Source organism: Salvelinus namaycush, chromosome 13 (assembly GCF_016432855.1).
Source record: "Salvelinus namaycush isolate Seneca chromosome 13, SaNama_1.0, whole genome shotgun sequence".
Classification (NCBI taxonomy): Eukaryota; Metazoa; Chordata; class Actinopteri; order Salmoniformes; family Salmonidae; genus Salvelinus; species Salvelinus namaycush.
The window spans coordinates 28,858,012-28,866,142 of NC_052319.1; the positions used below are offsets into that span (position 1 = coordinate 28,858,012).

The window sequence follows — 8,131 nt, forward strand, 5'->3', positions numbered from 1 at the left end:
CGAAGGAGCTCATTGCCTTCTTGAATTATGTAGAAACGGGCAGCGTGAAGGTCTCGGCATGAATTCTGTTGAAAAGGGGAGAAATTGTGCTTTACAATGGTATTGAAATTACAGTTGATCTGGAAGTATTACGTTTTTGGGGCCCTAAAATAAGGTCAATTGTACGGACCAAGGCGATGTACGAGTTTACGTGAGTTTACGTTAGCCACCAACAGCATTGGCCCCGGCCCTCATCGTTTAAGGTAGTCCAATATGTCAGTGAAACCGGGAACATGGCAACCCTCCTCGAGTGAGTAGCTCTGCCGCTCGAGCATGCTTTTGCGGCACAGTCGATAGCGCGCCGGACCTCGGGCTAGAAGGTCGAGGGTTCGAGACCTGCTCCCTGCTGTTTCATTACAATATATATAAAACATTTTTTAAATGATTTCTGATTGTCTTCAGCTGTGTTCGAATACTTATACTAACCGTACTATTAGTGACGTTAATTTAGTATATAGTATGCTTATTGGTCATAGTATGGATATAGTTAGTATGTCAAAAGTTCCCGTTTGACGAACTAAATTCTCCAAAATACGAAGTATACGTACAGTGGACACTAGTCACCACTAATAGGCTGAGCTTCTCAGTCATTTTTTATTCACCTCACAAAGCGGAAACATCATAAAATACCTTTTTTTCCCTTGTGCAAAAACAGCTGTCTGTACCGAGCTCACTGGCGCAGGGAACTCTGGACCTGGAATAGGCTAGTTGATCAAATGTTTCCTGTTCGCAAAAGACAGCTTCGGAACAGATCCAGTTGATTGATTTGATACAATGTGGCACTTCACTAGTGATAAGTCAAATCAAGACAGATAGAAAGGGAGGAAGACAGGCTGAGTAGAGACATGAATGTGATTGAAAGAACCAGGATTTTCATCAGTATATTTTCTACTGTGTTTTATTTGTTGGCTTTCCGGGTATTTTTACTTACACCTGGATGTGCCTGGCCCAATCTCACCTGGCCCCACTCTACCTGCCTGTTGCTCCCCATGAAATCACAAATCGCATAATTTACACAGACCCACCGCGGACCTTAGTTTGGACTAGCATGTGAACGGGGGCATTAAGCTGATAAACATGCACTAAATCGATGCATTTAGTTATAACATAGCTACAGAAATGTGAGTGTTGCCTGTTTGTCAAAGTTTACAGATTGAACATGCTATATGCATTCGATTTGTAAACAAACCAAACTTGTGGCTGAACCCCTGCAGTTGTACCAAGGTAAAGACAGTTTAAAATGGGATATTCAATGGATATTTGCGCTTTCAAACCTCAATAGCTTTCAAACCACTTGAGCCACAGACTGCAAATAAGTATCATGATGTTGGAAAAATTGCGCACAACATTGCACAGGCCTTATTTTCACGATTTGGACATTAATTCGCTTTCCAAAGATAATAAACGTGGAAATGTGAGCAGCATTTTGTATTCCTAGTTGAATTAGATAGGGAGCGTAAACAAAGTACAAACTTTTTTACATTTGAATTTCAATAACTCCTTGGTCATGTAACCTAATGATCTCAATCAAGGTTCAGAATGTACACTCAGTGGGCCTACACATTGCACACCCTTTAGTTTATCAATTTATCTCACACGTTTTTACATTAATTTTTCAAACTTTTGAATTTCAATAGCTTCTTGGTCATGTGACCTGTCCCCAACCAAGGTTCAGAATGTCCACTGACTACCCTTCTATATAGCACACTCTTTAGTTTGTCCATTTTCATCTCATAAGGTTTTACATGACTTTTTCAAACTTTCTAATTTCAATAGCTCCTTGGTCATTCTGAACTCAACCAAGGTTCAGAATGTACACACAGTTGGCCTACACATTGCACACCCTTTAGTTTGTTCATTTTCATCTCATGTGGTTTTACATGAATTCTTTTACTTTTTAAATTTCATTAGTTCCCTGGTCATGTGACCTACAACCCTTAAACTACTTTCAGAATATCCACTGACTAGCCTTATACATGGCACACCCTTTTGTTTGTCCATTTTCATCTCACATGACTTTACATGAAATGCCTGCTCTGTTACCCTGACGGACAGTGTTACTCACACACCTATTCACTTGGGCCTTCTCCCTAAGGCCTTCCTGACCTCCAGGCAGGCCCCCATTGACCTGGTGACCTCTGACTCCAGGCCTCTAGGCCTACACTCCCTGCCCGCCTGCCTGCCCTCTCCCTGGGCCTGAGAGTGTATAGCTTACTCCCTGGAACTACAGACCTCCAGGCCTCCACACCTACTCTCCCTTCCCAGTCAACACCCCTCTCACTGGGCATCACTCATCACCGCATCCCGGCCGGGGCTCAGCCATCTCCATAACCTTGCCCACCAGGTGAACCGGGGCACCCGCACCCCTCCCCGGACACTAAGACGTCTATATTCCTGCTGTCAGGAACCACATGCACCTGGTAACCCAAAACAGACTCTGTGCGCCTGGTAACCTGAAACGGGCTCTGTGCACCTCGTGACCCGCCCGCTTTATTCCACTCAGAGACTAAGTCCCCACTCCAACCCCGAGTCCGGCTGCCCCTGCTCAGACTCTGAGTTCCCCTCGCCTTGATGGAGGCCTCCTTGTGCACCTGGTGACCCTTTAACTTCTACAGCGAGTCCCAACCTGACTCACAGTGCCACCAGAGGACGGGCCCCGGCAGATGGGCGACCACCACCTAGTCCCCTACCTATCCAGAGCCCCATGTCAATGTCTTATGCCTTCTACCCGCCTGCCTGGGCTCTCTCACATTCTGTGTCTGGCTTCTGGACCCTGGCCCTTCTGCGTGCACCTGGTAACCCATAAGTAAAGAAGGATGGTGGAGGAAGATGCTTTCCGTCCCCGTCAAAAGCTTGGACCGAGTGCTGACTTTCAATAGATCGCAGCGAGTGTGCTGCTCTGCTACGTACGAAACCCTGACCCAGAATCAGGTCGTCTACGAGTGATTTTAGCACCAGGTTCCCCACAAACATGCAGTGCGCATCAGGAGAGGGGCGGCAAGAAGAGCTCCCACATAGAATGTGTAGAGTCCCGCACCCAGGCGGACCTGAGACCTGGCAGTGTCCATAACCGCTAAGCACATTCCATCTCTATTTAGTGCTCCACTGTTAGCGGGTCCAGCCGAAGCCAGCATTCGATTCAAACCTTCGCGGTTTAGAGTTAGTTAAGTATACGGGGTACGCGTGTTTAAACGTTTCACCACAGCCGCTCTGTGATCAGACTGATGCCAGTAGGACACTTTCATCAGCCGTCTCCCAGGACAACTCCCCCTTCACAGCCAAAGCCAGGGATGCGTTCGAGCCATCATTCTCTGATTGGCTTCCTGTCAAGGTCAGGATTAATTTACAAGAGCCCCGCGGCAAATCATTGAGTCTGGTGGAACAGCCCTCACATTTTCATGCTTGACCGAAAGCCCCATATTCCAGGACCGACTGCCGCCTTCCGTTTAATGATCAACAGCTGTCACCATCTGCAGGACTCTCTGAGTGCGGACTAGTCCCGAGGTAACTCCTGTTTGGATTGCATCGTTAGCGACACCTGTAAACAGGTGACATACAGGGAGGGATTGGAAGAGCCCTGCTATAGGGCTACCTCATTATCTCCCTTACTAAGGCTAAGGACTCCTTAAGAGAGTTATAGTTACTCCCTCTGTTTACCAGCGCATCATTGAATTTATTAACTTTGACATTCAGAGCACTGGGCAGAAATCACATCGCGTCAACACCCAGCTCGGTCCTTCGCAATGCTTTGTTTTAATTAAACAGTCGGATTCCCCTGGTCCGCACCAGTTCTAAGTAAGCTGCTAGGCGCTGGCCGATGCAACCCACTGGTGACCCAGCGCGAACGGGGCCGGCAAGCGCCGTAGCGAGAACCTCCCCCGGTCCTCTTTCGGCACACTGACGGACACCACCCCGACGAACCCCCGCACGTAGCCCCTTGCGAGACCATGCACGATATACCGCGAGATGGGCTGCTCAACGAACTTCCAATGGTGGCAAGAGGAGGCCGACAGAGCAACTGCTCCCCCAGCTGCGGCTCAAGCCCCGCTTCACACCTCAGCCCGACCGACCCAGTCCTTATCCCGAAGTTACGATCTGACTTGCCGACTTCCCTTACCTACATTGTTCTAACATGCCAGAGGATGTTCACCTTGGAGACCTGCTGCGTATATGGGTATGGCCCGGTGCGAGATTTACACCCTCTCCCCCAGATTTTCAAGGGCCAGCGAGAGCTCACCGGACGCCACCAGAACCGCAACGCTTTCCAGGGCTTGGGCCCCTCTCTTGGGGCAAACCCATTCCAGGGCGCCTATCCCTTCACAAAGAAAAGAGAACTCTCCCCGGGGCTTCCGCCAACTTCTCCGGGATCGGTTGTTTCACCGCACTGGACGCCTCACGGCGCCCGTCTCCACCAGTCAGTGGACATTCTGAAAGTAGTTTGAGGTCAGTAGGTCACAAATTAGAAAGTTTGAAAAAATTATTTAAAATCTTGTGAGATTAAAATGGACAAACTAACGGGTGTGCAGCGTGTAGGCCCACTGAGTGTACATTCTGAACCTTGTTTGAGTCCAGTAGGTCACATGACCAAGGAGCTATGGGAATTATTAAGTTTGAAAAATGTATGTAAAAATGTGTGACATGAAAATGAACAAACTAACGGGTGTGCAACGTGTAGGCCCACTGAGTGTACGTTCTGAACCTTGTTTGAAGTCAGTAGGTCACATGACCAAGGAGCTATTGAAATTCATATGTAAAAAAAGTTTGTACTTTGTTTACGCTCCCTAACTAATTCAACTAGGAATACAAAATGCTGCTCACATTTCCACATGTTTATTAGCTTTGGACATATCCAAAATGTGGAAATAAGACTTGTGCAATTTTTCCAACATCATGACACTTATTTGGAGTCTGTGGCTCAAGTGGTTTGAAAGCTATTGAGGTTTGAAAGCACAAATATCCATTGAATATCCAACCTGAATCTGTCTTTACCTCGGTCGCATTTGTTTAACATTGTGAGGTTATTTACAAATATGTTTACATGCACAGTAATACTTCGATATTAAACTGATTATGGGAATAGGCATCCTTTGTTTGCAGTGTCCCTTTTGAGTTTATTCTTATTGTTTCAGTTAATGCTAAAACAAAAGTGCTGTATGATAGCTAGATGGTGAACTGTTGACAGACTGCTGATATTAATGTATTGTCAGAAGTCATTGGTTTTGTCTGTTATTTTCACAAATCCAGTACCTCCAGGAGCGGTGCACTCCCTACCCGGGGATATAACAGTGTTGAAAGTAAAAACAATCAGACATTGTCCCTTGTTTGAAAATATTTGATCTACTCGCAATCAAATTGTTGGCTCTTTGCAATGACATTGCACAAAAATATCGGCCTAGTGAACATTTTATTGCAACAACGAAACAGAAGATTGGGCCAGCTAAATTACTCAGTATTCAAATTATGAAAAATATTCTGGGGTTCGTAAACCACCCAGTGGTCAATGGTGTAATTGCAACATGTTTTACTGAGCGCAGAACACAAGCTTCAGAAAACGACGAAATACCTACAATTCCTGGAATGCTACGAAACACCAGAAATAGTTGGTGTCATTCGTTTGGCTATATGTGCACGAACGTGATTTCAGCATTTTGGTACATCGCATACTTTTGTGATATCAGACAGATGTGTAGATATTAAAACGTCAACGTAAAGATAATTTCTACCGTGTTGCATGATGGGAAAAGAGGCGGACAGTGATATAACCAAGTAAAACAAAATGCATCGCTTCTCCACCGCTCTCTCCACAACTGTATTCATAAACGTGATTAAACCTTGGTCGATATGATGCCTTATTATCAGGGGCCAAAGTGATAACCATTACCCAAAAACATTTGCACTAGAATCAGTACTCCTCCACCGATGTGTACAACTCATACTTACCTGGCAAGGGAGATACCTTGATCAAGAAGGCGGTTCACCCAGGGTGAGGCTCAGCCATTGCACTCCGGCTGTGCTGACCACTGCGAATTTCTCAAATGTGGAAATCTCGATTGCATAATTTCTGGTAGTTGGGGACTGCGTTCGCGCTCTCCCCTGATTTTGCTGTCTAATAACAATGCTATTGAAGTTTGTCACTGCATGATGATCGAAGATGAGATGAGCTATCTAATGTCTGCATTTGCCTTTCCTTCTTCATCGGATGAATGCTTTCAGAATTACGGATTTCAAAGCAAACTAGTCCTACTACTACCACTGTAGATTCATTTTTCTCTTCGGAATAGGCCGAATGTCTGTGATTTGTTATTGTAGCACTGGTTTAAATGCCTATAATGTGCTGATAATATATGGGACAACTTCTACTTGTGAATGCAGGGCCGGTCATAGCCTTTTGGGGGCCCTCATGCTTCAGTTCGGCTGGCGCGAAGCGATCCAAAAGAGTGCTCGCATACTCCCTTAAAAGACCGTTGCTTGAAAAACGAGAAAGAAGCAGCAATAGTACTGTTTGTCCATTTTGAGTCGCTGTAGCTTCCTCAAAATAGTCAATTAATCGAAGATAACTCAAGAAATGAGTCATTCATGTTGACATTTTTGCAGTTCTTAGTCACGTAATTTTACATCTTACGTCTGTCTGTCTGATATCTTAGTTAGATGTACAATTGCGCGACTAAGAACTCCACAGCAAAAATGTCCAAATGAATGACAGATTTCTTGAGTTTTCTTAAGATTAATTCTGACCATTTTGAGGAAGTGTTTGATGCAGTATTTCTCAATTAAAAAATGTGCATGAAAGTGAGTCGTCTCTCCTTGAATGACAAAAACTTTATTGAAGAATCCCTACTGTTGACCAATCATCGACGAATGGGTGTAGACTGTTATAATACTTTTATTGCATAAAATGGTTGTTTTATACAACATAATAGAGGGTTATTATAACTCTAGTGTGTCTGTGTGAACTGAAAGTGGGCCTCTGGGAGATTAAACACTGACAGAAGATTTATGATGTCTTTTGGGTGATAAAACTTAAAGAGACCGCATTCCAGAGCATGAGTTATTGCTTCTGTTCTTTTAGGTACCTGGGAAAGATGACCTACAAATCAGCAGGGCTAGACAGTCTGGACCCTCTCTTCCTAAAATTATCCGCCGAAATTGTTGCAACCCCTATTACTAGCTTGTTCAACCTCTCTTTCGTATCGTCTGAGATCCCCAAAGATTGGAAAGCTGCCACGGTCATCCACCTCTTCAAAGGGGGAGACACTCTAGACCCAAACTGCTACAGACCTATATCTATCATACCCTGCCTTTCTAAGGTCTTCGAAAGCCAAGTTAACAAACAGATCACCAACCATTTCGAATCCCATCGTACCTTCTCCGCTATGCAATCTGGTTTCCGAGCTGGTCATGGGTGCACCTCAGCCATGCTCAAGGTCCTAAACGATATCATAACCGCCATCGATAAGATACAATACTGTGCAGCTGTATTCATCGACCTGGCCAAAGCTTTCGACTCTGTCAATCACCACATTCTTATCGGCAGACTCAACAGCCTTGGTTTCTCAAATGACTGCCTCGTCTGGTTCACCAACTACTTCTCAGACAGAGTTCAGTGTGTCAAATCGGAGGACCTGTTGTCCGGAGTCTCTATGGGGGTGCCACGGTTCAATCCTCGGGCCGACTCTTTTCTCTGTATACATCAATGATGTCGCTCTTGCTGCTGGTGATTATCTGATACACCTCTATGCAGACGACACCATTCTGTATACTTCTGGCCCTTCTTTGGACACTGTTAACTAACCTCCAGACAAGCTTCAATGCCATACAACTCTCCTTCCGTGGCCTCCAACTGCTCTTAAATGCAAACAACACTAAATGCATGCTCTTCAACCGATCGCTGCCCACACCTACCCACCCGTCCAGCATCACCACTCTGGACGGTTCTGACTTAGAATATGTGGACAACTACAAATACATAGGTGTCTGGTTAGACTGTAAACTCTCCTTCCAGACTCACATTAAGCATCTCCAATCCAAAATTAAATATAGAATCGGCTTCCTATTTCGCAACAAAGAATCCTTCACTCATGCTGACAAACAT

General features: G+C 45.1%; 1 non-coding gene across 1 annotated transcript; it reads left to right on the forward strand.

Annotated features, from left to right (window-relative positions):
• The first annotated feature begins 5,971 nt into the window (after window positions 1-5,971).
• LOC120058608 lies at window positions 5,972-6,135 on the forward strand. The gene has a single exon (XR_005478051.1). It is a non-coding gene; the product is annotated as a U1 spliceosomal RNA (small nuclear RNA).
• Window positions 6,136-8,131: the final 1,996 nt, after the last annotated feature.